The sequence below is a fragment of the Vulpes vulpes genome, chromosome 4, assembly GCF_048418805.1.
Source record: "Vulpes vulpes isolate BD-2025 chromosome 4, VulVul3, whole genome shotgun sequence".
In the NCBI taxonomy this organism is placed as follows: Eukaryota; Metazoa; Chordata; class Mammalia; order Carnivora; family Canidae; genus Vulpes; species Vulpes vulpes.
Window position 1 is genome coordinate 143,171,847 of NC_132783.1, and position 27,839 is coordinate 143,199,685.

A 27,839-nucleotide genomic window follows, 5' to 3' on the forward strand; every position below is an offset into this window, starting at 1 on the left:
ACAGTGGTGGAAATCACATTGAAGAGGTAGCCTTGACTCTTCTGCTATATCATCATTCAACCTTGGCAAACCCAAACTTTCGAACGGAGTTGTAGTGTGCACATTGATAAGGCAGGTAAAGGGAATGATTGCAGGGATCCTAGTCAACTTCAAAAGTTAGTGCTTCCACATGAGTTCAGTGGTTTTAAAAAAATGATAGTATGTCATACACTGTGCTAGATGTGGAGGTTACACCTAATGAAATACAGTCCCAGCAACTAATGAAATTAATGAAGAGGAAGCAAATTCAAGAACAGGTGATTGCATCCTCTTGCTTAACGGCACAGTAACAGTGCTAAGCGCAGGGGATGGTGGTACAAGAAGAGATGCGACATATTTGACCATATTTGACAATGATTCTCAGAAGAGAAAGGGCTTGAACTAACATTTTGCTATTAATAGAAATTGAGATGGCTGGAGCATCCTGGTTCAGAGCTACAGTGGCGTTTTGGGAACGACTTATCAAAAGTAGGGAAGTAACATTCGGAAATGGGTAAGAACTATAGTGGGAGCACTGACTGCAGTTTGAGGAACAGGGAGTGAGGCTAAAGCTAGAGAGGATGATGGGTCACAGAGCCCTGACCCGGCAGGAGATGCAAAGGAGGCTTTCCAGAAGTGTATGGGAATGAATGAATTGAAGGATTTTTCAAGTGGGAAGTGATATGAGATATTTAGAACAGGTTAGGAGGCAGAGAAGATATTTTACCAATGGACAAATCTAAACTTAAATTTGGTAATCACAGAATTTCATTTTTTTTAATCACAGAATTTCAGAAGAAGAAATAAACCAAACATTTTTTATTTTTTTTTTTTTTTAAAGATTTTATTTATTTATTCCTGAAAGACCCAGAGGAGAGAGAGAGGCAGAGACACAGGCAGAGGGAGAGCAAACATTTTTTTTTAATTTATGTATTTATTTATTTATTCATTTATTTATTTATTTTAGGATGTAATATTGACAGACATTGTCTTGACTAAGAGTGAGAAACAGGATGTAAAACCTTTTGAAGATAGTCGACAAGCGTCTTGCATCCAGGGGCTACCGAGGGAAGGAGGAGGGATCATGTCTGATAGTGAGGGTGCTGGTGTGAGGTTTGAACTGGCCGTGTCCAGGGTGCTTTGTGGGCACACAGGTGGGCAGGTGCAGAGACGTGCCCTCGAGGGATGTGAGCCGCGTGTAGAAATGGGAGACACTGGAGTTTAGGTGGTGATAAAGCCATGCATGGAAATTTAGGAATAATTATCTGGACTGTGGGCATGGAGTTCCCGGGAGCATGAAATTTTAAGAGGAAAGAAAAAACTGGGTCTCTATAAAGAGTTGGACAATGACATTCTACCGAGAAAGGAGAAACAGCAGAGCGGAAGTGGAATCCTAGTAGATGAGGAGGGAGAAAGTCTCAAGGAGGAGGAAGTGGCCAATGAGCTCTGATGCTTGAGTGAGGATAAAATACCCCTGTGTTGTGTACTTAAAGGTATGTTAAAGGGTAGGTGTCCTGTGAAATGTTCTTACACCACCACTGCCACCACCACCACTACGAATGAGGCTGGGAGGAGACTTTTCCAGGTGACACATCTATGGCATAGATCGCAGTGCTGGGCTCACAGCTGTATACACAGCCCCAGACTCATCAGGTTGTAGGCTCTAAATATGGACATCGTTGGTATGTCAGCTACACCTCAAGGAAGTGATTAAAACAACAACAGCAACAAGAGGTAACCATAGGGGTGCCTGGGTGGCTCAGTCTTTCCGCCCAGGTTCAGATCATGATCTTAGGGTTACGACCTCAGGGTCTCGGACGAGCCCCAAATCGAGCCCTGTGCTCAGCGGTTGAGTGTGCTCCAGGATTGTCTCCCCCTCTACCCCTACCCCTGCTTGCTCTCTCTCAAATGCATAAATAAATCTTAAAAAAAAAAAAAGATAACCATAAAATATGACAAAAAAAAATGATTGAGAAAAAAAAATGATTGTTTTTTTTTCCTTCTTTTTTAACCTATGTGGTTATTTTTTCCTGAACAGCTTTAGTTGTGTCTAGGGGGCTGACACACATGGAAGAGCGTTGAGTAGTCATAGAAGAAAAAGGTTATAATTTAGTGTGAATCTATGGATTATTTACTGACTTTATTTGTAGCACCCATTCCTGTCCTTCCGCCCTTTTATCCGTGGCCTCTAGCCATTAATTGTCTACAGCGTGTACAAATTTACCTATTTTATATATATGTATATATATGTAGGCCTGCCACTAATCCTGAACTCTTCTCACCTGCTTTCCTGATTGACACCATGTCTGTTGGTTAGGAATTTTCCTGCTGGTTGTTGAAGGAAACCCTGTGAAATTAGTTTAACAATGGGAAATACTTTGCTAGTTTGCATAGCTGAAGAGTGGAACAGGCTTCAGGCAGGAGCAGAATCGGAAATACAAAAGATGTGATTCAGATTCTAACCAATTCCCCGGAGCTGCAAACTCATAAAGTCTGTGAAGCCCAAGACCCAAGATTTGCAGGCAACCGCTCAGTTCCTTCGCCCTGTTATAAAAAGGATGTCTTTGCTTGCAGCTAGATATAGAGGGATTCTAAGTGCCCAAATATTTCTCGATTCCACGTCTTAGGGTCTGTCTTTTAAGACCTTCCATTTCTAGGAACAGGTTTCTCTTTCGGTCAGAGTTCTTTGATTGAAAACAATCTACGCTGGTTAACAGACAAGCAAGCACAACGTAAAAAAAATACAAATATAAGATAAAATTGATTCATTTTATGGAAAAGGTAGACATCATTTTTTTGAGCTTTGTCGGACTGTTATTGTTCAAGCACCACGCCAGACTAATGACTGTCAGCCTCTGCCAAACAACTTAAGTCTGAATTTCTGATTTAACCATTCAAAGGATTGAATTATCATGTGTTCAGACAAATGCTGTCCCATAGAACTTTCTGCAGTTGGATCATGTTTTTTTTTTTTTTTTTTTTAATCTGTGCCGTCTGTTGTGGAAGCTGCTAGCCATACGTGGCTATCAGACGTCTCAAATGTGTCTGGTGCAGGGATCCCTGGGTGGCTCCATTGGTCAAGCAGCTGACTCTTGATTTTGGCTCAGGTCATGACCTCTGGGTCCTGGGATCCAGCCCAGTGTGGGGCTCTGTGTTCAGCAGGAAGTCAGCTTCAGGATTCAGGATTCTCTCTCTCTTTGCCCTTCCTCCTGCTTATATGTGCAAGTGCTCTCTTCTCTCTCTCTCTCTCTCTCTCTCTCTCTCTCTCTCTCTCTCTTTCTCTTTCAAATACAGAAATAAGGGATCCCTGGGTGGCGCAGCGGTTTGGCGCCTGCCTTTGGCCCAGGGTGTGATCCTGGAGACCCGGGATCAAATCCCACGTCGGGCTCCTGGTGCATGGAGCCTGCTTCTCCCTCTGCCTGTGTCTCTGCCTCTCTCTCTCTCTATCTCTCTCTCTGTGACTATCATAAAAAAAAAAAAAAATTAAAAAAATTTTAAAAATACAGAAATAAATCTTTAAGAAAAATAAATGTGGCTGGTGCAATTAAGAGACTGAATGTTTATATTTTACTAATTTACACATTAACAGTCACTTGTAGCTATTGGCTACCATATTGAATAATATGGGTTTAGACTGATCAGAGAGGAAACCCAGCCTCACTTGCAAATAATATCCAGAAGTATGAGTCTGTGAAAGTCGCGTAAAACTAGGCATAGAGAATGAAATTAAACCCTCTGGGATCTAATAGCCTGACTCTAATTGTAAAAAAAGTTATGAAGACCAGGAAAGTCAAACCTGATTATCTTTTCCTTGGTTTCAAGTAGCAAGTGTTGCCAGTGTCCCATTTACTTGTACGTATGGGGGAGTCGGTGGGTGCTCACACTCAGAGGCATGATAAAGTAAATCACCCTCTAGACGCCAACAGAATCTTACTCTGAGTAATTTAAAGATAAAAGGAACTTTCCAGATGGATAGATCACAAGAATTGGCACAAAGGCGGGTGCGTCAGCGTTGAAGCAGGAGCCCGAGGAGGCTCAGTGGTTGTAAATGCGAGCCAAGCGGATACCCAGCAACAGCTAAGTCAGAACATCATACTTCTGCCCCAAGATTTGGATTGCTCGTGTCCCTGAGTTCTTGATAACACGATCACCAATAACATCCGACCTGCCCCTTGGTCTTCTTGTCCCTTAGTGAAGTTTCAGAGGTCCGGTAAGAGCTTATGTGAGCGTAGCCTGGGTCGTGTGCCCGGAATCTGGCTGCCCCAGGAGGAGAGACATGGTCTGGCTTCTGCAGTCTCTATAATTGAAACAAGAATCTGCTTATACCAAAAGTCTCACAATGGGGTGTCGATTCTTCAAAAATAAGGAAGGGGCTCGTGAAACACACACTTGCATACTCACACACATGCACACATGCCCAGCATCTAATCCATTACAGTTCCTTGCTATACAGGAAAGTTTAATATATTTGACTTTTGTTTTACTTCATTATTTTTATTTATTTATTTATTTTAATTTATTTTTTATTGGTGTTCAATTTACCAACATACAGAATAACACCCAGTGCTCATCCTGTCAAGTGCCCCCCTCAGTGCCCATCACCCAGTCACCCCCAACCCCCGCCCTCCTCCCCTTCCACCACCCCTAGTTTGTCTCCCAGAGTTAGGAGTCTTTATGTTCTGTCTCCCTTCCTGATATTTCCCACTCATTTTTTTCCTTTCCCCTTTATTCCCTTTCACTATTTTTTATATCCCCCAAATGAATGAGACCATATAATGTTTGTCCTTCTCCGATTGACTCATTTCACTCAGCATCATACCTTCCAGTTCCATCCACGTTGAAGCAGATGGTGGGTATTTGTCATTTCTAATGGCTGAGGAATATTCCATTGTATACAGAGACCACAGCTTCTCTATCCATCATCTTTCGATGGACACCGAGGCTCCTTCCACAGTTTGGCTATTGTGGACATTGCTGCTAGAAACATCGGGGTGCAGGTTTATTTATTATTTTATGCATGATGTCTCCAAGATAAAGATCATCCACCCTATTAAAAAAAAGACAAACTCAGAATAGAGATCACTATCCTCATTTTTTAAATTTTTTTTTACTATCCTCCTTTTTTGAACTCAATGCAATGATGTCCATTTTTTGACTTTTTGAAGAGATTTTGTATATAATACCTATGTACACTCTAAAGGTAATGATTCATAAACTTCTTCTGGAACATCTTGTCTGGTAATTTCTTGTTCAGTTCATTAGCTGCTTTGCATGCATGGGCTCTTTGTGTTGTTATATCAGAATTATGGGAAGTATTGAACACATCTATAGTATTCAAGGTAATATAAACTACTTTTAATTAAAATAAGAGGGCTCTAAGCAGAAAGGAAATGCTATAAGAGAGAGACCTGCATGTACTTTCCTGGGATTTACACTCCTCTTTCGCATATGACTTACGTTATGAGTTTCTGCTGTTTTTTTTTTCCCCCTTCTTCCAGCATTGCCATCATTACTCTGGTTCTTTGAACCCTGTTATTACTGTTCCATTGTATTAAATTGACCATGAGGAGTTTTCAGTTTTATTACTATTTTTATAAACATAGAAATGGAGAAGAGTAAAATAATATCTAATTACACATCAATTATCTGCACAAACAACATTAACTAAATATTTATGTTTCTGGTGGGGAGGAGTGTCCATGTCCAATGCAGCTATGGGAAACTAAAGATTCTTTCTGAAGAGCTGTTAATTTGCATCCAAGTAATTTCTATTCTGTGCTTCCCAGCTGCATTTTCCTTAGTGTCTGTAAGAAATGATGAAAATAACAAGGAGATTAGTATAGGCTACATTTAGGTTACGTATTCAAAAGAAAGCTTCCATCCGGTGTGTATCGCTAGGCACAAATAGTAATAAGGCACATAGCTGTAGTTTTCAACTTTGTTTGGTTATTGGGTGGAAAGCTTCAGAAATCTGGGAACCTAGACTCCACGTTAGATTGATTCGGGCAGGAAGTCTGAGCAACAGAACCTGGTTTTCAGTATATTTTAAGGTCACCGAAGGACCCTAAATTCGTGCCATTCAGAACCACTGGTATTTAGGTTCAGTTTACAAATGTTCCACAAGGATCCATTGAACAGAATGACAAGAATCTTTAATAGTGTTGGAAATTGTTGCTTTGATTAAATACCTGACATCTGTAAAATAATGATCATCGTAATTAGCATGCACATGCTCAATCTCTTAAATACCGCTAACACTTCTAACTGAAATTATTCTCCCTCTTTAAAAAGCATGTGATTAGACAAGATGTAATAATTTTTCTCCGCATAGATATTTTCACATCACCATTATTATTTTGTTATGTTGACTCTCACTTTTATTGATACTATACACGTACCTAGTGAGAAATGTCAAGTAGTACAAAAGCAGTCTTAACAGAATTGGTATTTTTCTACAATTCCCTTCTCATAGCCATTCTTTACAGATAAAAACCAATCTGTAATATTTTAGTTCTTTTCTATTAATATGACTGGGCTTTATTTTAATTGCCTGCTGTGTTATACGAAGACCAGCTGGTTTACTAATCTTGTATCTTTTTTCCTTCTCCCCACATTATGTTATCAGTAAGTTTTAATTTTTTATTCATCTTTTTACCATAAATAAGCACTGACATCTTTATTTCTTTCCTTGTTAACCATAGATAGGCTATGATTATTTCCCATCTTGCGGGGGGGGGAGGGGTAGATTACGGTGTAGAAAGCCCTACCATTGGCTTTAGAAGGCATTGAAAGAGGTGAGAGAATTTGGGCTCCTTTTATCACTAGCTCCCTGGGTTAGTTCTCCAAGATTTCAATTTATGTTTTTGTTAAAAATGTTTACTTTCCATTTTCCAAGAATATTCACTGTTGTTGGGAGAGGCTTATGAGTGGCTGTTGAGTATTCTGCATGGAGACATCAAGTACTTTTTTTATAATTTTTCCATTAACCTTTATGACTTAGAACATTTCACCCCCACCCTCCATTATACTCAGCCTTTTTGTCTCCTAAGCTTTTCAGGAAATATGCAAGACAGGCATAGCAGGGTCCTTCTACACATATCTACATTTTTTAAGACTTTATTTGCTTTAGAGAGAGAGAGAATGAGAGAGAGAGCGAGAGCATGAGAGAACACGAGCAGGGCGGAGGGGCAGAGGGAGAGGGAGAAGCAGATCCCCCGTTGAGCAGGGAGCCCTAGAAATGTGCTCCCTGTCCAGGGAGCTGGAATAGTGCTCTTAGACGGTCAAGAAGCAAAGAAACTTAACATCCAGTGACTCAGAGCCCACCTCAGAATTGTGCCCCAGGAACCTGTCCTGTTTGACTGCCTCATTGCTGAGAACATTGCCTACGGAGACAATAGTCAGGCTGTATCACAGGATGAAATTGTGAATGCAGCCAAAGCAGCCAACATACATCCTTTCATCGAGACCTTACCCCATAAATATGAATCAAGAGTGGGAGATAAGGGAACTCAGCTCTCAGGAGGTCAAAAAAGGAGGATTGCTATTGCCCGAGCCCGCATCAGACAACCTCAAATCCTATTGTTGGATGAAGCTACATCAGTTCTGGATACTGAAAGTGAAAAGATTGTCCAAGAAGCCCTGGACAAAGCCCGAGAAGACCGGACCTGCATTGTGATCGCCCACCGCCTGTCCACCATCCAGAACGCAGACTCAATAGTGGTGTTCGGAATGGCAAAGTCAAGGAGCATGGCACACATCAACATCTGCTAGCACAGAAAGGCATCTATTTTTCCATGGTCAGTGTCCAGACTGGGACACAGAACTTAGGAACTCTTGCTATATCTTAAAAACAAATACAAAATAAAAACTTATTTTCTGGAAAAAAAAAAAAAAACTGGATTCCAGGACTCCAAGATCATGACCTGGGCCGAACATAGACACTTAACCCACTCACTTACCCAGGCGCCCTTCTACACATTTTAAGAATATAGTTTCCTTTGTCCTTAAATGTCAATCAGCATCATTTCATTTGAAATTTATCTTAAGAATCTACAAAATTTCTTTTGTGTTTAGAGAAAAACTTAGAAGCTGTCCTTTGCATATGTGTGAATCTTTTAAATATATATATATATATATATATATATATATATATATATATATTAATATAAAATAGTTTAATGAGCCTTCAAGGAGCAGAAAACTTTTTGTGTTCAACTCCCATTTTGAGCAGAAAGGCTTTAGGGAACTTCACTACATGAAGCAAAATGTGAATCATGTTATAATGTTTCTGGAAAATTAAAGACTGTTTGCAACTTTACATGGGTCAAGATGGGGGCTATAAAAACACATGAAAGATACTGTGTGATGCTCTACGGTGTTAGCATTTTTATCAGAGCCAACTGCATAGTGGCCAATTTTAAATAACATACTGACTTCATTGTTTTCCATTTTGTTAGATATTAGACAATAGGAAAAACTGGCATAGCAACCAAGCAATGAAGGTGTTTTCATACATTTTAACATCAGTAAATAGTTGTGTTTACATATGCTATGTAATTATTCTATATTCTATTCTTTTTCATAGTTCTTAAGATGTTTTATTATGTCATATATGCTTTATAATGTATTTAAATACCCAGATTATATAATTCAATCAACATCTATAATTAAAGATTAGAGGAAAAGTATAGCTTTAAGAGACACTAAGATGTGTCCATTAGTTTTGGAATGAGTGGAAATTAATATCTTGTTCATAAGATTTTATTTATTTATTCATGAGAGAAACAGAGGGAGGCAGAGACACAGGAAGAGGGAGAAGCAGGCTCCCGGTGGGGAGCCCGATGTGGGACTCGATCCCAGGGCCCTGGGGTCACGCCCTGAGCCAAAGGCAGATGCTCAACCACTGAGCCACCCAGGCGTCCCAAAAATTAATATATAATATAGTTTATACTCAGGTATGGTAAAAACATTGAGACAAATATGAATTCTAGACATTTCTGAACTTGCTTAAAGATAACGACTTAGGATGAAGAAATAAGCTTTCTTTATTCATGCTAGTAAACAGAGGCTCATTTCGTGCATGTTCCTTCCCCCCTTCCCAGTTAACAACAAAAATACTTGCCTGCTATGAGTATTTTTAAGGTTCTGAGACTTCATCTTTGCTTTTGTATTTTCAACGAGGTATACCCTTTTAATTAAAATTTTTATTGAGGTAATTATAGCCTTACATATATTTGTAAGAAATAATACAGAGAAATAAATCCTCCCCAATACCTCACAGGAGCAATATTTCACAAAGCCAGAATTTATTACCACTACCAGGGTTTTGACACTGATATAATCCACCAGTTTTATTCAGATTTCCCAAAATGTCCTATGAGCATTTGCGTGCATTTGTTTGCTTAAGTTCTGTAAACACATTGTCACCTGCACAGGTCCATGTGTCCACACTGCAGCATTCACCCCACCAAACAAACCCCACAGGCTGGGGTCCCTCAGGCTGCTCTTTTGCAACCAGAGGGATTTTCCTCCTGCCACCCGCCTGTCCTCTCACCCCCCTACCATCTCTAACACTCGACGCACATGAATCTGTTCTTTTCTATGATTTCGCTGTTTCGAAAATGTAGAAATGGAAGTATACAATATATAACCTTTTTGGGATTGACTGTTGTTCAGGAGGCATAAGTCTTTGGAGATTCATTCAGTTGGTGCAGGTATCAAGAGTCTGTTGCTTCTCGTTGCTGCGTAGGCTCCATGATGGGCTTCCTACCAGGTAGTGGTTCACCATCTGCTGAAGGACATCTGGGCTGATTCTGGTTTGGAGCTATTACTGATAAACCCGTTATGAACCTTCATTTAGAGGTGTTTGTGTGAACGTAAGTTTTCATTCTTTGGGGATAAATTCCAGAATGTGCAATTGATATGTTACCTAGCAGTAGCATGTTTATTTTATTTTATTTTATTATTATTATTTTTTTTGAGAAACTGCCAAACCGTTTTTTAGAGTGGTTGTGATATTTTACATCTTCACTGTCAATGCACAATGGATCCAATTCCCAACATTTAGGGGAATGTTTTTTTTATTATTATTATTATTTTTATTTTTTTTATTTTAGCCATTTGGATCTCATGTGGTTAAAATTTTCCTTTTCCTAATGGCTAGCAACATTTAACAACATTCTATGTGCTTATTTTCAGTCTGCATCTTTGGTAAATTGGCTGTCTAGGTCTTTTACTCATTTTCTGTTGTTTTTTTTTCTTTTAAACTGTTAAGATTTAAGAGTTCTTTAGATATGCTAGACACATTTGTTGGATGCATAGTTTGCAAATGGTCCCAGTTTCTAGGGAGCAATCACATTATCTTGTGATTCTCTTCACATAGACTTTCATGGAGAAAAACTTTAATTTCAGTAAGATCCAACTACTTAAATTATTCTTTAATGCATCATGTTCTTGGTGCCAAGTCTCTCAGGATTAGATACCAAGATTTTTTTCCTCTCCACCCAAAAGTTGTGTACTTTTAGGTTTCACATTTGTGTCTACAGTGCAATTTGAGGTAGTTTTTGTATAGAATTTCTTGAAAAGGCTGTCCTTCCTCCTTTGAATTGGTTTTGCACCTTTGTTAACATTCAGTTGAGCATATCTGTGTGGGTCTATTTCTGGGTCATCTATTCTATTCCATTGATCTGTAGTTTAGTTTAACTAACTTAGTGACTTGTCTTCCAATAGAAATTTTAGAATAAGCTTTTTTTTAGACCTATAAAATACATTGCGGGAATTCCCATTGGCATTGAATTAAACTGATAGATCAGTTTTAGAAGAATTGACATTTTACTGTTTGAGTCTTCCAGTTCATGATATGAACATGATATCTTCATTTATTCTTTGATTTCTTTCATCAGCATTTTGTACTTCTTAGCACTCATTGCATAAAATATCCTCCACATCTTCTATTACCTTGCTATTTTTAAATGTATGGCTTTCTTTAGAGTGATTGTAAAGGGGTTGTGTTTTAATGTTAGTTTCTGCATGTTGATTATTACTATTGACTTATGTTTGTTCATCTTCAATCTTGGAGACTTATTGAACTCACCTATTAGTTCTAGGATTTTTTTTTTCTAATTTGTTTGTAGGTTTTCTGCCTTGATAATGATGTTCTCTACCAATAGGAGAATTTTAACTCTATCCTTTAATCTGTATGTATGTGTTTTGTATTTCCTTTGCTTGCCTTCTTGCTGCACTAGCTAGGACTTACAGTACTAGGTTGAATAAGAGTGATGAGAGATGACATTTTGCCATGTTTCTAATCTTATGGGAGAGGAATACAGCTCTTCACTGTGAGGTATGATGACACTTGTTGGTTTATTATAGATGGCCTTCATCAAAGTTAGCTAATGCCTCGCAACTTCTGACTTGCTGAGAGTTTTTATCACACAAATAGACATTGGAACTTCCCAGGTGTTTTTTGTCATCAATTGATATGACCATGCTTTTCTTCCTCCTCCTCCTCTTCTTCCTCCTCCTCCTCCTTCTTCTTCTCCTCCTACTCCTCCTCCTCCTTCTCCTCCTTCTCCTCCTTCTCCTTCTCCTTCTCCTCCTTCTCCTTCTCCTCCTTCTCCTTCTTCTTCTCCTTCTTCTCCTCTTCTCCTTCTCCTTCTTTAATTGACTGATGTGGTAAATTACATTGGACATGTTCTATCATTCTGCCCTCAAGTTATCTGATTCCGCTTCCTGTCTTCTCTATTCCACCATTAAGCCAACCAAGTGTTTTTCCCTAGTATTGTATTTACTGATTCTATAATTTTTAGCTACTTTTTAATAACTTCTTTGCTGAGATTATCTATTTTTCTTATGTGTTTCAACGTAATTTATAATTGATTATTGAAGCATTTTCATAAAAGCTACTTTAAAATCCTTGTCAGTTATTTCCGCCTATCAGTTCACCTTAACATTGGCATCAGTTAATTGTCTATCATTCAAGTGGTGGTTTTCTTGGTTCTTTATGTGGAGGGTTAGTTTCTATTACATTCTAGATACTTTCCCCCTCTTATTATTATAGGAGTCTCCCATTTAAATGTCTATTTTAACAGGCCATAACCCAACTCATGTTTAGCAAGTGGGTCTTGGCCTATTTGTATAGCCCATGGTTCAAGTGGTAGTAAATGTTCAGGGCCTCTGTGGTATTCTTCTGGTCTGCTTCATTTATATGGAGTCACCAGGGTCCACATTCATCCTAGATGGTGCTGCCTGTGAGCACCTTTTACTAAGTAACTCTTGGTGGGGGAGTGGTGACCTCCTGCTTCTGTAGTGTCCTTGGACAGGGATGGAGAATCACAGAAGACCATTAAGACCATAAAGACCATTAAGTCACAGAAGCTTTGTGGTCTAGACCTGAGGTGGTTGGGTCTCTCCAGCCTTGCTACTCACCTGCCTCAGTAGCTGTTAGTGGAAAGGGGGAGTCTTGCATTCTGTGAGTTTCCATTAGCTGATTTGAGGGTTTCCCAAATCAAAAAAGGGTTTCCCTAACCCTTGTCAGGGTTATCTGCTTATCTGATAATATCAGAGGGACTTCTGTTTGATCCAAGGGAGAAATCAGCCTCCTCAGGTCCCTTCTGTTATCAGGGTTATGAGTCAGAAAAAAAAAACAAAAAACAGTTCTGGGTGGCATTTGAGTTGGAAGATGTAAGACATCCCACTGCTGTCCTGTTCCTTCAGACCCAGGATCACAAAGACGCTCACTCTTCTTACCACCTTTTAGTAATCACTGATGATTGTCCCTTTGCCTTTCCATGATTTATGATTCTGCTTATGAACCAGGAATAGGAGGAAATTGAGTCTGCACTATTTTTTGTTGTGCTGGAAGTTTAGCCTACATTTCATACATTGAATTACCTTATTTACCAAGGTGAACACTTTGTCAATTTATCTTTTTTTTTGGGGGGGGGGCGATATTTCTTGCATACCTATGCCATTAATATATGTTATTAAATCTAGTTAGAATTCATCTTATTTCATGATGTAATGCTATTTATAGCACTATTTTAGAAGAAATAGAGTTGTTGGGTTGTGGCTGAATCTTGATAATTCCATTTGGATTTTGAGAGAAAATATCTGATTGCTTTATACATAAATATTCAAATGATTTTCTGAGAAGATAAATATTTTAACCTAGGTCACTTTTCCAGTTTTCGCATCCTAGAATTTATTTAAAATAGGGGTTATTTTAATATCAAATGTATTTCCTATATAATTGAATGCTTTGTGTGTGTGCAGAGGTTTCTCTAAGTCTTCTCTCCAAAATGTTTTGCAGTGGAGCCTTACGTTTTCCAGAATATATTCAAACCAGGGTTGGATTTTCAAGCCCCCTTCCCTCCCTCACTCCTAGACTCTCTCCTGACTCTTAAGAATGCAGAACCGAGAGACTCTGGCTTATATTTGTTTTACTACCTCTCTTTTCTAAGGCTGCATTGAAGATATTATGTGTGTTCTTTTGTCTTTCTAAACTTACATTTCTTTTAAAATGGTTATATTGCTCTCCTTGTAACACCAACAAAACCCACAATGAATGAGATGGGATAAAAGACAGCCAAAATGATTTTATTCTAGAATTCTTCTAAGTCAACCATACTTCTGTTTTACCTCTGATGGGCCTGGTTTACAGCTACTTCATAGATGCTCTCTCCAAATAAAATAAATATTTGATGATGAATTTTAAGGGCCATAAATATTTGCTCTTGATATAGTCCCAAGAATATTAGTAAAATGGCTTAAAATGCCGCTTAAAAATTACAGCAAGTTACATAAAATTTGTTTAATAGTTTACTTACACTACTTATTTCAAAGTTAGTAAAGTGTTAGTTATCAGTAACTACTTTGGTCCTAGGCTTAAGGTAGGTAACAAATAAAATCATATTTCTACAACTAACAGCCCAGATCACTATCTGAATACTGACTAGTTTCTCCAAGGCATACGATTTGTCCTTAGAAGAAAACAGCAACATATGAGTGGGAGGCAGATGAAGAAATATGGAATTGTAGAGTTTTCTTCCTTAGTAAACAGACCAGTTATGAAAGTTGTAGAAGTATGGTAATTATCACTTATTGATTATACAAAGCCAGACTCTAGGGAAGTTAAACGGTCTTTTTTCTGAATGTCGTGCTATAAGGACATTAAAATACTAATGAAATAAATTTAACATATAACGCTTATAATCTGATTTCATTCACAAACATGTCTCAATGATTTCTCATTTTTTTTTTTAAGTAGAGTAAAGTTTCTATTAAAGTTGATTCTATGGAGCAAAATCACTTGTTCACGTTGGGTTGAGTGTTTTGTGTGTTGCCTGTAAGTCAGTACTCTATCTTCTGATGTCATACTTCTTGTAGATATTTAACAAAATTGTGCTTTATCATGCACTTGTGATCCAGCTTATCTTGTACCCTAACAACATTCTAAAAGCCCCATCACGGAAACCTTCTTCAGGCCCAGGTGGCTGAAATGCAGAAACCCTGTCCTGTCTGACACATATAATTGTTTACCTGCCCTATGGGGATTTAAAAAACAAACAAACAAACGTGTGTGTGTGTGTGTGTGTGTGTGCATACAAATAAAAAATTGCTCAATGTTCATCCCAACGAGGTCTCTTGTGGACCAGCACACATCGCCCCAAAGGGATGCTACGAGCTGTGGGGACGTGGGAAACCTCTTGCTCCATGTCTCCCGGTATTGCCTCTGCCTGAGTTACTGTCAGTGGATGAGTGAGGAAACCTATTTCTTCTTGTGAGAATCTGATTCACATTCGGAGTTTGAATTGGAAAACAAAAATCGAGCACTGTTGGGTGTCTGCTGTGTCAGATAATTACTTTCAGAATTCTGTAACTGAAAGCCAGTTGGGATTGGAACCGTGTTCTCTGTTCCCGTGAAACAGCCCCTCAGTCATGAGGTCTCCAGGCCCTGCTGAAGCTGCTAGAAGGGAACTTTCTACTCATTGAGCGTGAGGGTCTGGCTCATCCATTGGCAAGCACTGGGGCGGCTGTGAAAGGGCAGATGATTCCAGAAACTTAATGCATGTTCACATGACACAAGTACTATCTATGCAATGCCTTTCTGGTTTTGAAAATAAAGAACAGAGCACACACCTTTAAGGGGCATAGTTTTCTTTCTGCTCCTACTGAGTACAGGCTGGAGAGTGTGTGTCTCCTGTGTGTGTGTGTGTGCCCATGTGTGCAAATGAGGAGACGTTTACGTCCACGCAGATTGCCATCCACATTTTCAAGCAAGGAAATGGACTTTTTATGTGTGGTTTCATAGAGTGACGATCTAGAGATTCATGTTTCTAACTAAACCCTCCTTCTGAGCACCACTCTCCTCTAGGGGATATAAATTTAACGGATGGGTTTAAGGGCTTTGCTGTCACCTCAGAATTAACCTATGGAGAAGTGAGCCATAAGTCTCTCTCCCTGCATCAGCCCATCCCTACCTGGTTCCCCCCCCCCAGACCCCTCTCCTCTCAGCAGTTACACCTCCACCCACTCAGGTGTTCACACAACACACCTGAGAATGGTTCTTGACAGCTCATTCACACTCACCTTGTCCCTAAACCCAGTCTGGAGAGAGTCCTTGTCAGCTCCTCATCTAAAATGCAGTCTTGGCTCATCTTTTCAGCCCACTCCACGCTGATTTATTTTGCCATCACCTCTTACCTCAGATACTGCAGTAGCTTCCTAAATGATATCCCACTTTTCCTCTTGCACCATCTAATTGCTTCCTTATCTGGCAGCCGGACTGATCCTTTATAAACAGAAATCTGGTCCCATCACTCTAGGGTGTAGAATCCTGCAGCTTCTAAGCACATTGAGATTAAATTCCAAGTCCACGACACAGGCTGAGCAGCATGGTCTGGCCTCTGGATGCATTCCCAGCCTTGTCTCTTGCTGCTTTACTTGCTTTTTCTCTCCCCTCATGGCAACTTCTAATGTTTCTTTATAAAACTTTTCAAATTAGAAGGTTTTCATCTGTGTATTAACAGCTAGATTCATCAGATCCCCAAATCCTTAAGTACAGGTATGATCCATCTTTTTTCCACCCATGTACCTCTGCGTGGTCAACAGATAGCCAAGCACGGGAGCTTGTAGATAGTCAGTCATCATTATGGGTAAAGGAAAGTAAAAGGAAGTAGAATTTCAGAATTTGTACACATAGTAAAACAAAGAACTGGAATTGAAACACAGGTCTCCTGGTTTCTACTGCTTCTGGTTTCATCCTTTGTAGTACATTGAAGAATCTAAGGTTAGAGTTTTGAAAAATGAAGAATTTTTAGGGAAGAGAATAAAGAAGACTTAAGGACAGCAGGGTATTCTGATCACATATGCAGCCCATGAAACACTTGGAAGGTAGTTGAAATCACAAACCAGTGCAATGTGCCTGGTAATGTTGACATTTGTGGTATGTGTGTTTATACTATGTAAATAGAAGCGTAACAGTGAGGGCAATTAGATATAAATGTGTGCAATGATTTTTCTACATGTACTGAAATGATCGTGCTTTTTATCTTTTGTTCTGTTAAAGTAATGGACCATAGTGATTGATTTGCGTATGATGAACCATCTGTGCGTCCCAAACTTTTGTGATGAAACCAGCATCAACCGATACCAACACAGGACAGACAATACAAGAACAGAAAATTACAGACTGATATTCATAAACATGGATGCAAAAATCCACAGTTAAATACTAGCAATATTGTGAATTCAATAGCACATTAACAGGGTCATATACCAAGAGGAACACCTTTTTTAAAATAATAGTAAAAAATAATACGAGTGCAACTATTAGGAATCTGAAAATTGATGAATAGGCAAGAGGAGAGGAGAATGTGAACTCCTATGCCAAATAAACATATGGGGAAATTTCAGAGAAAAGTATGAACTAGCTGAACTTTTCTCATTCCTTGCACTGCTGAATTTATAAGAAGTGGTGTTGGCCAGCAGTATTATTTTCATAATTCCATTTATGGTCATAAAGTAGGAATGTCAGTAAAAACAGTAAATGATAATAGCAGTTATATATGTATGTGTCCATAACATATGCATCTATGTAGAGATGTATCAATTTTAGATATTTTATATACACAGATTATATTCTTTTGTACATATAATTATGCATTATATATAATATAAGAGTAATAAAGTGCATGTGTTATATTTAGTATTTGCATCCATATTGATGTGTATTTACGTGTATATTTATATGTTATATACACACAATAAGATTTCTTTAAATATTTTAAACAATTTCTTAAGACTTTGTTCTTAAGTTTTTAATTCCAGTTAGTTAACAGTGTTATATCAGTTTTCCATAGACATATAGTGATTTAACACTTCCAAACAACACCCTGTGCTCCTACAGACAAGTGCCCTCCTTCATCCCCATCATTTACTTCACCCATCCCCCCACTCCTCTCCCCTCTCGTAACCATCACTTTGTTCTCTATAATTAAGAGTCTCGATTTGTCTTGCTCTCTTTCTCTTTTTTTTCCTTTTGCTTGTTTGTTTTTTAAATTCCACATATGAGTGAAATTGTATGGTATTTGTCTTTCTCTGACTGACTTATTCCCTTAGCATTATACTAGGTAGTCTCTAGTTCCATTCATGATGTTGCAAATGGCAAGATTCTTTTTTATGGCTGAATAATTTTCCATTATACATACGTGTGTGTGTGTGTGTATGTGTGTGTATCTACCTACCTACCTCATCTTGTGTATCCATTCATCTATTAGTGGACTATTGGGCTTCTTCCACTACTGGGTATTTACCCAAAGAAAACAATAACACTGATTCAAAGAGATACATGGACCCTGATGTTTATAGCAGTGTTATTTTACAATAGCCAAAATATAGAAGCAGATTTTAATATATATTTTTATGATTTTATTTATTAATTCATAACAACACAGAGAGAGAGGCAGAACAGAGACACAGGCAGAGGGAGAAGCAGGCTCCTTGCAGGGAGCCTGATGCAGGACTCAATCCCAGGTCCTGGATCACACCCTGAGCCGAAGGCAGGTGCTCAACTTCTGAGGCATCCCACTTCTCCACAGATTTTGAAAGACACAATGCAACCCAAGGTTGTTTTCTCTCTCCCCTTCTGATAGCTTTTGTTGGTTCTCATGCTATTTTAAAATAATTTTTTCACAATAAAAGTTTGCAAAAGATATTAAAAACAATATTTTTGTGTTTTGCATGTAAGATCTAGCAAAGTTGTTTTGAAAATTTTTATCGAATATTAGTTGACCATAGAGTTGAGGGTCCACTTCTGGGTTCTCTATTCTGTTCCATTGATCTATGTGTCTGTTTTTGTGCCAGTACCACACTGTCTTGATGACCGCAGCTTTGTAGTACAACCTGAAATCTGGCATTGTGATGCCCCCAGCTATGGTTTTCTTTTTTAAAATTCCCCTGGCTATTCGGGGTCTTTTCAGATTCCACACAAATCTTAAAATAATTTGTTCTAACTCTCTGAAGAAAGTCCATGGTATTTTGATAGGGATTGCATTAAACGTGTAAATTGCCCTGGGTAACATTGACATTTTTACAATATTAATTCTGCCAATCCATGAGCATGGAATATTTTTCCATCTCTTTGTGTCTTCCTCAATTTCTTTCAGAAGTGTTCTATAGTTTTTAGGGTATAGATCTTTTACCTCTTTGGTTAGGTTTATTCCTAGGTATCTTATGCTTTTGGGTGCAATTGTAAATGGGATTGACTCCTTAATTTCTCTTTTTTCAGTCTCATTGTTAGTGTATAGAAATGCCATTGATTTCTGGGCATTGATTTTGTATCCTGCCACGCTACCAAATTGCTGTATGAGTTCTAGCAATCTTGGGGTGGAGGCTTTTGGGTTTTCTATGTAGAGTATCATGTCATCGGCGAAGAGGGAGAGTTTGACTTCTTCTTTGCCAATTTGAATGCCTTTAATGTCTTTTTGTTGTCTGATTGCTGAGGCGAGGACTTCCAGAACTATGTTGAACAGCAGTGGTGAGAGTGCATGGCCCTTGTACTCTTGCTTTTGAGTTGACTACTGAGTTGAACACTTTCCAATTGATTTCTTAATTGATTGGAGAGTAATGTAAATGAAATTATGAATGTGTTGTTAGTAATAATCACTAACATTAAAGGGTCTATTATTTATTAAGCAATTATTAACATTAGGCCTTGTTTTAAATACTTTATATGCTTAGATGCCTATCCACCTCCTTGTGCACTTTGAGGGAGATTGTACTATTTTTAGTTTGCAGATACAGTAACTATAACACAATGAGGTTAAGTAATTTATATGAATTTATACAACCAGCAAACGAAATAACATTTGCAGACATGGTCTGGCCTCAGAACCCTGAGAAATTAATACTTGTAAAGGCAATTGCCTGACAATTAGGGGACATAACTATCATTTTAATTTTAGAGCAGTCTAGACTGCTCCCTTAGATACTTGAACTCACTCAGAACACAGGGAGGTGGAGATGACAGACGTTGTGCAGATATAGATGGCCCTTCCCTCCGAAGCAATTTTTTTTTTTTACCATTGAATGTAAATTTATTCACACTCTCACAACTCATCCTTATTTGCTAAGCAGACAAAAAGCCGCTAAAAACCCCAGCTTGGGGCAACAGGAGGGAAAGGCCATGGTGAATGTTGAGATATAAATATATTTTTAAAAATCCATTCAAAGAGTTCAAATTTCTCTATTAACCACAAATCACTATTTTAGTTCATGACTAACATGTAAGGGAAGTCTCGGTTCTCCCGGCGATGTGAGTAGAGAACCCTCCATTTACTCCACTGAATGACATTGATAGTTTGGTCTTACAAAACTGTCCGTCTTACCTTGTCAATGACGAAGCACTAGCAATATATAATCTGATAAGAAGCCCATTATTTTCAAACCAAAGCTGCAGGTAAGAGGGATCTCATAAGTCGAGATTCCAAGTATAAGTTGGAAAGAATATAAATTATGGTAAATTAATAGCATCGGTTTCACAGTTAAGTTAAATGATGGAAGTACCCCTGGGATAGTTTCTTAGGTTAGAGTGTTTGAAGGACAAAACCTATCAGTTACTGGAAGAGCATCTACCCCTCACTCCCTTCCAGCCACACAGAAGCTGGACTTTATGTGAGCCAGAAGTTTACCTCTCCCATGGTAACACAGAGATTTTAAGGTTGGTCGTAGTTGTGGTCTCAACTAGTAAATCCAGTGTGCAAGGTGTGGTTCCATGGCATACCTGGTACCTGTGTGGAGTGCAGGGAGGTCATGGGAGAGTCGGAGTTCAAGTGTGTGATGTCAAGAGCATCGAGGGGGGATGCATTAGAACCTCTAGGAACCTAGACAAAGCTGCCTCCCAACCTGCACTTGACCTTCATTTTTAGGGTTCCAGTGGATATATTAGGGAACTGATGAGGGATCCAGGTCAATGGCTTTTAGGAGTGAATGTGAGCATTTAGATAGCAATTTCCACACCTTATTAGCAAACCAGGAAGTATTACATTGACTTTAATAGATTGGCTTTAAAAAATGAGGGTGAAACAATTACTCTATGCCTCTGAAATCAAATTCAAAGTAAGCTACTGTATTGTATGGCCATGTGGGGGGCCGCAAAGAGTACACAGTGCATACTAAGAAGCTGTCGTCTTGACCCGCTCCCTCAGGAGTGACCCAGCAGGGCCATGTTCGTTTAGAAATAATAGGAGGCTGTTTACATTATTTTTGGGATTCCTTATTGACTTCCTCTTTGTTTCCTTTAATTGATTTTTCTAGTCTAATATATTCTTAAAAGTGTTCCATGGAGAGAAAGCTGTGGCCTAAAGATTTTCTTTTCTTAGCATTTTGTTGTTGTCACTACCTGAGAAACAAAACAAAACACAACACACACTATTTTTGCGATCTGTGAGTGCTGCAGATTTTTCGTCTTCTGAGTCGATTGTAGTTCCTAATGTTTTGGAGAGAGCAGTGCTCTACTTGTCCATGTGCCAAGTGCCCAACACATGTTTCCTTGTATTTTATACTGCTTTTTGAAATACAAAATCAGAATTGAATATGCATTATTGCTGAGTTTCTGAACTTTACCAGGGAAAAACAAATCACAGTGTACAGATAAGAATTATGTTAGTTATGGCATGTTTTAATTAATGACTATAGATATACGTTATTTGTGTTTATTTTATAAGTAATGTATTGCTGTAGGAACATGGGAAAATGCAAGAAAAAAGAACACGAAATCACCTTTTGTATTGTATTAAAAATATTTCCCATTAATATTTTTTAGGTCATTGTACAGCTTTTTCTGTGTCTGTATACATATTAACGTTGAAAAAATTGATCATTCCTGCCCAAATTACTTCTAGGTTTCTTATTTTACTATTCAAAAACTTACATCATAAACTTTCCATCAATAAATACTTTGATTCATTATCATCCTTATTTGCCAGCTAATATTCCATTTTCAGATATCTCATAATTAATCATTTAACTGGTACCTATTATTCAACATTTTGTTTTCAGTGATTCATTACTATATAGAATATGTCTATGAATCTCATATACACCCAACACTGGAGCCCTATTTTAGTGTACTTATTTGTGTTTTTTCATTTGACTCCTCTTATATGACAAGGAAATGCATTATGACTCCAGACAAGTGCCAGCGATCTTAAGAGTACAGATTCAGGAGTTATATCTTCTATACATGAACGATTTGCTAGCTGTGTGAACTTGGGCAAGTTGTTTATTTTTTCATATTAATTTATCACTATAATGTGTGGTGATATCAATCTTTTAAAAGTGTTGAAAATATTATATGGGTTCATTCAGAAAAACTAGTTATAAACTTTTGGTTCCAAAAAAAAAAAAAAACATTGGATCACGTAAAGTCTAGTTATTGTTTTTTAATTAATAAGAGAAAGAGTATTAAAAATTAATATGGTGCAGTGAAAAAACACTGACTACAGGGAATTGAAACTGTTGACAGACAAGTAGAAGCCAAAGACACAAGCCTCACAACACTGAGAATCCCAGTCAGGACAGGGACCAATTTTAATTCACTACAGTGAATGAAGCAGGTGGAAACATGTATGGTTATTTCCAATTAAAAAAAAAAAAAGAACATGGTGTCCTAGAGTGAAGACCAGGGTGTTGCTGTTCAACAATTTTTTTAGATTATTTTGTTAAATTAAAATTGCTGACTCAAGAGCTATGCGTAATTTGCTGGCTTTTCATTCCTAGTGCCAAACATAGGAGCCTTTAATATGGGCTCAGGTATGTACGCCCTGACCAAATACAAAATGAAATATATTTTTGTTTTACTTTATATCTATATATGTATATATATTATATATACATTTATTGAGATATAATTGACATACAGCATATTAGTTACAGGTATACAGCATGATTTAATATTTATATGTCTTGTGTAGCGATCACAAGTCTGGTTAAAATCCATCACCCACATAGTTACAATTTTTTTTTTCTAGTGATAAGAACTTTTAAGATCTACTCACTTAACAACTTTCAGATTCTCAATACAGTCTTATAAACTATAGCCGCCATACCGTACGTTACATCCCAGTGACTTGTTTATATCTGTTCTTCTTGAATTCTCTATCACTTTTCTAAGGCTTACATGTTTATTTTTTCTTTTCAAATTATTAAATGTATAGAAAATAAACCTACAATTTAAATCTACCAAAAATTTACTCCATTTTTGCCTTGGTTTATTTTTTTATTCTTTTACTCAGATTTATTTTTATTGATATGAAAATATATTAATGTATATTAACATATTAATAATTGGGTTTTAAGTCAATCTTTTCCCCTGCTATTTTCTTTATAATTTTAAGATTACAAATTATACTTGAAAGACTAATATCAACCCAATATTTCTTCTGGCTTTTTAATATTTATTTTAAATTTTAATACAGTGGAATTCATTTTGGATATTCTATAAATAATTTTATTTTTTCCAAGAAAGGAACAGTATTTTTTAAATTAGTCCTTTAAAAAGGAAATTATTCATTTACTTGAGAGACCATGCAAGAGAGAGAGAGGGAGGGGAGAACAGAACCAGGGAGAGGGAGAAGCAGACCCCTGCTGAGCAGAGAGCCCAATGTGGGGATCAATCCTCAGAACCCCAAGACCGTGACCTGAGCTGAGGCCAGACGCTTAACCTACTGAGCCACTAGGTGCCCACAAACACTAAATTCTGTGCCTACTTTCATCAATTACATTGTCTTTTATTTTCCTTCCTCATTTAAGAGTTCATCTTCATCATAATTTAAATTATACCATATATATGTATGCTTATTCCACTAGAAGAGTTTTCCTTCTCATCTTTCAGTAATATCACATCACAGCACTTTACCCATTTACTGATAATTGATATATATTATGGTTTAAACACATTAATATCACACATTTCGGACTAGAAGCCAATGACTTTTGATGACGTTTACAGTCTAGTAACCACTCTTTCAGTAAAGGTATAGAGATGCCTTGTTCAATACTGTGGCATCTACTGAACAGATGAAGTATTGCCAATTAAAATTCAAGATAGCCTGTAGTATACAATGTGTATCAGATGTTGAAACTTTGTGTAAAAAACGCAACGTATATCATTAATTCTTAAAATGTTGATTATGAGTTGATAATATATACGAGTTGATAAAATTTTGATTATGAGTTGATAATATTTTGGATACATTTTACCTTCTGTAAAAATGCAACATATATCATTAATTCTTAAAATTTTGATTATGATTTGATAATATTTGGATAATATTTTGATAATGCTTGTTTCACTTTCACACGTTTAAATGAGAGAAAAGTGTAAGTTGCGTATATGGCCTGCATTATATTTCAGCGAGCCAGTGTTGACCGAGATCATTTTCACCTCTCCAGGTATTATCTATCCCTATAGGTTTTTTTTTCTACCTATTCTAGAAATTCATGTAAATTAAATCATGCTATATGTACTTTCTTGTGTCCAGATTGCTTTGCTCCGTTTCTCTTTATTTTTGTTTGTTTGTTTGTTTGTTTATCCCTGTTGCTATATACATCAAGGTATGAATATATCGCCTAGGTTTATAAGTCTATTTGCTGAGAAGCATTTGGGTCGATTCTAGTTTTGAGCTCACAGGGATAAAAGCTGCTATAGCCAGGGGTGCCTGGGGGGCTCCGTTGGTTAAACCTCTGCCCTCAGCTCAGGTCATGATTTCAGGGTCCTGGGATCGAGCCCAGGGTCCAGCTCCCTACTCAGCGGGGAATCTGCTCTCCCTCTGTCCTCCCTTCCGCCTCTGCTCTTGCACTCTTTCACTCTCTCTCAAATAGATAAATATTCTTTTAAAAGAAGAAGAAGAAGAGGAAGAAGAAGAAGGAGGAGGAGGAGGAAGGAGGAAGGAGGAAGGAGGAAGGAAGAAGGAAAAACAAGAAGAACCAGAAGCCACTACAGCTATACATACACAAGTCTTTATGGACATATATATTTTTTTTCCTTTAGGAAAAGTGAAATATCTGGGTCATATGGTAGGCATATGTCTAACTTTATAACAAACTGCCAAACTGTTTTCTAGAAGTGTTGTACATTTCACATTCTTGCAGAATGTATGACAGTTCCTATTGTTTGGCATCCTCACTTGGAATTGTCTATCTTTGATGTTTGCTATTTTTAGGGTGTATGAGGAAGTGTATCATTATGGTTTTAATTTTACTGCTGACATCATTTCAGGTACCTGTCGTCTATCTTCTTTTATGAAATGTCTGTCCACATAATTTGCATATTTTTTATTGGAAGGTTTATCTTACTATAGCATTACAAGAATCCTTCTTATAATCTGGATATAAGATCTTTGCAAGATGTACGTGTCAAAAATATTTTCTCCCAGGATATGGAGTGCATTATCATCTTCTGAATTGAAGTTTAATTTTGATAAAATCCAATTTATGGTTTTTTTTTAATGTAGTTAGTAGTTTTTCCCTGATCCTGTCTCAGAATTCTATGGAAAAAATACATATATATGATCCTCAAAATTTGCCTGCTTTCTTGTTTAAGTCTGTGATCCTTTTTTGAATTGATATTTGTCTCAGGTTGTGTTTAATTTTTCCCATGCAGATACATAGTTTCTCCACTATCATTTGTTAAAGGAATATGCTTTCTATTAACTTTAACTAAGATAAGCGACCATATATATGTGTGTGTGTCTCTTTCTGAACTCTCTTACTCCATTCCTTGTTCTTTATTTCTGTGTATGTGTGATAAGAGCAAACCATAAGATCCTCCCGGTTAATTTTTAAGTGTACAGTTGAGTCTTGTTAACTGTAGACACCGTGTGACACAGAAGATCTCCAGGACTTATTCACATTATACAACTGAATCTCTGTACCCTTTGATCAACACCTCCTGCCACCCTCGTCCCCCAGCTCCTGCTAACTACCATTTCACTGTCTGTTTCTGTGAATTTGACAGTTTCAGATTTCTCACCTAAAATCAGTGTTTTCTGTGTGTGTGTGTGTGTGTGTGTGTGTGTGTGTGTGTGTCTGGCTTATTTCACTTAGCTGCTGTGACTTAGGACAAACATAAGTGATGCAGATCAAAAAAGCTAGCTGCTGTATAAAGAGAATGAAATGCTCCATTTTTGACATTTCAGGTTATTCTTCATCATAACAATAATTTAACTATACTGGGAAAATCCAGATAATGTTCTATTTACCACTACACCTTCCATGAACTCTCAATTTCAGACACAGTGGCTGCTTTTTTATGTTTCCAAAGGAGCACTCCTACTGCTGCTTCGTATTTCAATATTTGGCCTTATTTCCTGGTGTCTAATTACTGCTACAATCCAACAACAACAACAACAACAACAAAATGGGGAGGGGCATTCACTATATCAAAACAGGTTCAGAGTTTCAAAATTTTGGCAATGACTATTGCTTAGTGAATGTCTGCTATGACTTAGGCTAAGTGTCTCTCTCTGTCTCTATCTCTGTCTATGTCTCTGTCTCTCTATATGAACCATTTGGTTACATACATCAACTCACTTCACCATCATGAAAGCACTAAGATCCCTCTATCTTAATCTGCATTTTAAAAATGATAAGAAGTCAAGTTGATATATTTTTTGTTTCACTTATGCATAAAGTGTCTATGGTGTATCTATTATTTTGTGTTTTGTCCGTATATGTTCTGATAGATTCTAGAGATATGATAAGAGAGATAAATATCCTAAGTTAACGGAGTAGTGAGTCGGACAATAAGTAGGCAAACCAGTAATAACGACAACACAAATACACACACACCCATATATGCATGCAAGAGTAAGGATGGGCGTGCGCAGAAATACAGACTGTGACTATTGGAGTTTTCAGATATGTTTGAAAATACTTTGACATTCTTCTAAGAGGAGATTCCAAGCTGATCTCAGTGACTTACTTATGACTAATGGGAAGCATTGAGGGTGATGCTGTGTGATTTCCAGATATCATGGAGTTTCCTCTCAGATCTGTTGGGGTAAGTTCACCCTGGGGCAGGCCAGGGACCATAAAAAAGTCTGACTACTTGAGGCCATTGTTTAGGGAAGCTTCTGCTCCCACTCCCAGTCTCCGGCTGGGAAATCATGTGCCCCACTAAAATTCAGAGGCTATAACACTATTTGGAAGAAATAGACATACTTGGGGTGGGGGGAGCAGTCTTTCCCATAATACAAATATAACCCAAGCCCTTAACAGTAGTATAGGATTCTCTTAATTCTTTATTTTTGCTTATTTTAGTCTCCTGGATATCTTCGCTTTGCTTTTTCAAAGTGCCCTGGGTCAGCCTGTTCTAACAGAAACCCCTGTCACTCCAAAAACGTGTGCTTTCTATGGTCATTGATTAAACATGACACTGTGCTAATTATGTAGTGAACTTTCTGTTCCCCAATTTGAAAAATCCCGTCTGCGATCGCTCAGTCATGAAGGCTGGAGATACTCATTCACTTGAGGAGTATTGATTCATCATGTACTCCGTGATAGGGCGATATGCTTGGTACTGTGGATATAGCGGTGAACAAAGTACAGGATGCCTTTATGGAACATACGTTTAGTGGGAAGACAGGCAAGAAACTAAAAAAAAGCAACATACAGTGAGACGTATGATGGTAATTGATACAGGGACACAGGCAAGTGCAAGAGAGAGCGGGGCGTCTGTGGTTAGGGATGGCATTTTTTTATTAGGCTGGTCAGGGAATAATTCACTAATAAATGACCTTTGCATAGGGACCTGAGGCTGTGGGAGAGAGGGAGCCATGCTTAAACATAGCAGGAGAGCATCACAGGTGTATGGAGCAGAACACGCAAGAATTAACTAATAAATGAACTTTGCACAAAGACTTGGGATTGAGAGAGGGAGCCGTGCATGCGTGTGTAGGGTAAAAGCATTACAAGTGTGTGGAGCTGAACACAAGGAAGCCTGGAGGCAGGATTCTGGCTAGAGGAGTATGAGCTAATAGAAAATTAGGTTGGAGAGACTGTGTGGAGTTAGATCACGAGTCCTTGTAAGAAGTTGTAGGAAGAAGCCACAGCGACCTGGACTGTGTAACTTAGCTGGGAGCTTGAGAGCTTTCAGTTTTCCACCCATCAACCTCATAGCGTCACCTACTATGTAGCATTCAAAATCTCCAATGGATGGCGGGGGAAAAAATATAAAGATATTGAAAGAAGGAAAAGATATTGCAGAAGAACAATGATCACAAAGCTTTAAATACAAAATTGGAAAGAAGCCATTTTTATTC

The 27,839-nt window shown here is 37.9% G+C and overlaps 1 protein-coding gene and 1 pseudogene across 33 annotated transcripts in view; both read left to right on the forward strand.

The window, feature by feature from the left end:
- CDH18 (cadherin 18) overlaps positions 1–27,839 on the forward strand; it is a 948,807-nt gene that overhangs the window by 648,919 nt on the left and 272,049 nt on the right. The gene's annotated exons all lie outside the window — the stretch shown is intronic.
- Positions 201–7,865, forward strand: LOC140598485 (phosphatidylcholine translocator ABCB4-like; annotated as a pseudogene).